The following is a 5,295-nucleotide window of genomic DNA, read 5'->3' on the forward strand; positions in this document are numbered from 1 at the left end:
CGTTTTACTCTCTGTAAACAGTAGATAGGGTGCTGCATGGTTCATAGCGTGGCTCAGCACAGGCCACCTCTGTCCATGTCATGACACGCACATTGCTAGCTTGTCAAGCTGTAAATAATGGCACCTGTGGTATCCCCTTGAGTATAAAAGGAAGGCCAATGCCTCGGTAGAAAGGGTTCGAATCCATTGGAATCAGAAGACCACAACTAGCATACTCTGGGAACCCTCCCGGCAACCTGTAACCAATCAAACACTTAGCAAATACATATCAGAAAGAAGGACGTAGGGTTTTACACCTCCGGGTCGCCCAAACCTGGGTAAAAACCTCTCTTGTCACGCTTCGTGTCATTGCCACGCCGACGCTCGCCGGAGCGATCCTCACCGCGCACCACCAAACCAAAAAGGGGGTGCTCGGTATCCCCGGTGTCTGAGTTTTGGGCTCCGACATCTGGCGCTAGGTAGGGGGCGTGTGGAGAGATTCGGTGATCGCCGACGTCATCGTCTTCAGCCTCACCATGCCGCCGAAGAAGGCTAGGGATCGACCCGTGCGACACCAGCTACGCGCACCAGGTCAAATGACGTCACTCAGGCCGCCGGATCACGGGGACCGCGAGTCACCCGCCTGCCCCCCGACCGTCGGTAGACAACCGACCGAGGGGACCCCCGGCTCCTAGCGCCGGGGCTAGCCACACGAACGACGCCGTCGTCGCTCGTGTGACCCAACAAGATCACTCGCGGACAGACGGCGACCGGCAGCATTCACTCCAGAATCCGAGCACGTCGCGTGCTTCGGCTCCCTGCCTCCGCGACTGGGAGGCAGGGAGGAATAGGCGGAGGACAATGGGCTGGATCACCCGCCGCCTCCTGCCCAAACGCGAACAGAGGCCATTGCAGCCGCGCGTGTTATGGTGCGCTACGAGCCACCACAGGGCACGACGGCACACGACGCGGGGAGTGCCGAGCTGGACGCACTCCACGCCGTGGCTAGCCGCCGCCCGGAAGGGGTGCGCGGCCCATCTGGTTCCCGCTCGGGAAGGAGCCGGGGGCTTGGTACGGGGCGAGACCAGGAGCCGGAGCACGGGGACCCACCCCGTGCCTCCGCCCAGCACACCCTCTCCGTGGAGAGCGGACCGACGTCGAGCTCGGTGACTACTCGATTGACTCATCATCGACCCGCTTGACGCCCAGGGCGTCCTAAATGTCCGACGTGGTGAGAACTTGCGCCGACGTTTGCAGAGACGGCGTCAGCGGGAGGTTGAACATGGCCGCGCCCCAGGGAGCATGGTGAAGCTCCTCCCTGCTTGGATGATGGGTGCCCTGCATTCTGTCACGAGTTGCGGCGGGTTGCATGGCCCCGCAAGTTCCGAGCGCCGTCTCTCGGGATGTACGACGGGACCGTGAACCCCAGGGATTTCGTCTTGACCTATTCGTTGGGCATGCAAGACAATGGCGCCGATTACAAGGTCACGGCGAACTGGTTGCCAATGGCCCTTCGGGGGTCACCCCGAACCTGGTTGCTGAACCTACCTGCCGGGTCCATTTCCTCATGGGCGGACCTGCGTGAGCAGTTCGTTAAAGCGTTCCAGAGAGCCTAGAAGCGCCACGAAACCATGGCAGAGCTGTACACCGTTGTGCAGAAGCCGGGGGATACGTTGTGGGAGTTTACCAACCGTTTCTCCAACATCTCCTACTCCATTCCAGAGGCGGAAGCATCCGCCATCATCAACAACTACGCCATCAACGTCCGTGATGCCAAGATGCGGGAGAAGCTCAACACGCATCGGATCCAGACTACGCTGGATATGTACACCCTCACACACATGTGTGCGATGGCCGAGGAAGGGCGCTTGGCGCCCGAACTTGCTGCCAAGGCAGCAGCCAACCCTCCTGAGGGCTCTAAAAAGAAGGGCCACCGGAAGCGCGACGGGAAGCAAGTGCTTGCCGCGGAGCAGGGGGCTCCAGTGTGGCAAACCAAAAAGGCCTCATCTGCGGGTGCATCGGGCAGCAAGCCGGCCCTGGCAGCCCGCTGCCCCATTCACACCAACGCAACACATGACGCACAGGATTGCCGCATCCTGCAGAACATTCGGGAGAAGCGCAAGCAGCGCCACGAGGAGCGTCTGCTTCAACTGCGGGGACATCGGGCACCTCTCTCGCGAGTGCCCAAACAATTCCCGCGGTGGTGCAGGGCGCGGAGGTGGTGTTAGCGGCAGCAAATTAGGGGAGGCTACGGGTGAGCGTGGCCAGGGCCGCGGCGGCAAGGACCACCCTCCTCGAGGACATGATAAGCCTCGCGCTGAGGAGCAGCGCGAGGATGACGGTAGCGACAACGGCCAACCGAGCTTCTAGGAGCCGCACGACGTCGTCTGCGTTCATGGAGGAGCTTATGCTCTCACATCGCACGGTGCGGTGAAATGACTCACCCGCGAAGTGTGCGTTGTGCATCCTAGTGTGGGGCGCAGCAACCGTTGTGCGTTGTGCATGATGAAGATGCCGTCGACCTACAGGGTGCTTTCCATCAAGTGCGACCTGAAGGACGCAGCTTGGTAATTTTGTGAGGTCTTCAAGACCGTTGCAACGGCAGATCATGATGACATGGGCGTTGCCAGGGTCGAGCCTACACTTGCGGGGGATCAACCCCCCTCAAAGAAAGCGCGTGCTGCCCCGAAGCCAGCTTCTGGGGACAGCACCAGCTCAAGTTCGCACCCGAGCAAGGACATGAAGCTCAAGGAGGGGGGTACCAAGGTCAAGAAGGTGCCTTTGCAAGTCGGCAACGAGGCTCTCACCATCACCGTTGGTGCGAACCTCCGCACTAAATAGGAAAGCGTCCTCATCGCCTTCCTCCGGGAGAATGCGGACGTGTTCGCTTGGGAGCCGTCGGATCTTCCCGAGGTCCCTAGGGAGGTGATCGAGCATTGGTTGGCGGTGCATCCAGACGCTCGCCCAGTCAAGCAGAAGGTGCGCCAGCAAGCACAGGAGCGCAAAGACTTCATCAAGCAAGAAGTGGACAAGCTTAAGGATGCCGGGTCTATCAGGGAAGTGTTGTATCCCACCTGGTTAGCTAATCCTATTGTAGTACCTAAGGGTGAGAATAAATTGCGCATGTGTCTAGACTTTATGGATCTCAACCGTGCATGCCCTAAAGACCCCTTTCCTGTACCCCGCATCGACCAAATAGTAGATTCCACGACAGTTTGTGACTCGTTGTGCTTTTTTGATGCATTTTCTGGCCACCATCAGATTAAGATGGCAGTCGAAGACGATGAGAAAGCGGCGTTTATCACCCTGAGCGGATGCTACTGTTATACATGCATGCCCTTCGAGTTGAAGAACGCAGGCTCGACATTTTAGCGTGCTATATGCGAATGTTGGGGCCCCAGCTAGGCCGGAATGTTGAGGCCTACATGGACGACATCGTCATAAAGTCCAAGTATGGCAACTCGTTAATCGATGACCTGTAGGACACATTTGATAATCTCCGCAGGATCAAGCTCAAGCTGAACCCCGAGAAGTGCACATTTTGCGTGGACTCGGGCCAGTTCCTGGGCTTCTTGATGTCGCACCGGGGAATAGAGGCCAACCCAAAGAAGATCGAAGCGATCAAGAAGATGGAGGCTCCCTGCAAGGTTAGAGACGTCCAGTGCATCAATGGGTGTATTGCGGCGCTGGGCCGTTTCATCTCAAGGTTGGCGAGAGGGCCCTGCCTTTCGTCAAGGTGATGAAGAAGAAGGGTCCAATCAACTGGACCCCTGAGGCTGAGGCTGCTTTTCAAGATTTAGAGCGATACCTGAAGTCGCCGTCGATCCTCGTCGCGCCAAAGCAGGGTGAGCCGTTGCTGCTCTACTTGGCAGCGATGGACCAGGTGGTGAGCTCTGTGCTCGTCGCCGAGACAGAAGAAGAAATCCCGGAGACAGAGGCTGTCGGGCCCTCCGAGCAAGCCCCAGCAACTGCCCAGGTCTCGGGAACAGTTGAAGACTCGGCACCGCACCGCAAGTGGCTAGTGCCGCACCTAGTGTACTTTGTTAGCACGGTGTTGTGTGACGCACGCGAAAGGTACCCACAAGTCCAGAAGCTGTTGCTTGGGATCATGCTCGCTTCACGGAAGCTGCACCATTATTTCCAGGCGCACCGCATCATAGTGGTGTCCGGGTTCTGCCTGGAGCGAGCCCTCACCAACTGTGAAGCTACCGGGAGAGTAGCTGAGTGGAGGATGGAGCTGTCAGAGTTGGATCTGGACTTTGCGAACACCAAGAGCATTAAGAGCGCCGCACTGGCTGACTTCGTCGTGGAGTGGACGTCCACGGGCATTGAGAATGAAGAGCCGGAGACCAGCCTCCTCGACAAGCAAGACGAGGGCCACTAGGTCATGTACTTTGATGGCGCATTCAGCCTGTAGGGTGCGGGCGCCGGAGTACTGATCGAGTCGCCCACCAGAGACCTGCTCAAGTTCGTGATACAGCTTGACTTCTGCAACTCCACCAACACCACTGCAGAGTACGAGGGATTGCTAGGCAGACTGCGTGCTGCGATCGCCCTCGACATCCAGCGCCTGGTGGTACGCGGGGACTCCCAACTCGTGATCAACCAGGTGAACAAGGACTCTGACTGCCCGCAGATTGCAGTGTACGTGGAAGAGGTGCACAAACTGGAGCGCAGGTTCAAAGGCTTGCGGTTTGAGCACATCAAGCGCAAGGACAATTTCGCTGCTGACGAGCTGTCCAAGCTCGTAGCGGAGCGAATTGATGTCCCCGTAGGAGTGTTAATGCAGAGGCAAACCAAGCCCTCTGTTGCTTCAAAGCCAGTTGCCGGGGAAGCCCCTTCGGCGACTCAAGGAAACCCCACACCAGCGGAGGCCCATGCTACTAGGTTAGTGGCATGCTTGACCAGGGAGGCCCTGCCTTGGGCAGCTGACATCATTGGCTACCATAGGGACAGAACCCTTCCCAGGAACGACGCTACCGTTGATAGCATTGCCCAGCAGGCAAGGATGTACGTGTTGGTAGATGGGGATCTCTACCGACATCGTGCGAACGGAGTGAAACTACTCTGCGTGTCCCAAGAAGAGGGACGCGCGCTGCTGGAAGATATCCACCGAGGCATGTGTTCATATCATGTGGCCTCCAGGACAATGGCCGGCAAGGCGTTCCGGCACGGCTTCTCCTAGCCCACAGCGCTAGCCGATGCCGAGCAATTAGTCAGGACATGCGAGGCATGTCAGTTCCATGTGAAGCGAAGTATCCAGCCGGCACAGTCCCTGCAAGTCATCCCGTCCTCGTGGCCATTCGCGGTCTGGGG

Source organism: Brachypodium distachyon, chromosome 3 (genome assembly GCF_000005505.3).
Source record: "Brachypodium distachyon strain Bd21 chromosome 3, Brachypodium_distachyon_v3.0, whole genome shotgun sequence".
In the NCBI taxonomy this organism is placed as follows: Eukaryota; Viridiplantae; Streptophyta; class Magnoliopsida; order Poales; family Poaceae; genus Brachypodium; species Brachypodium distachyon.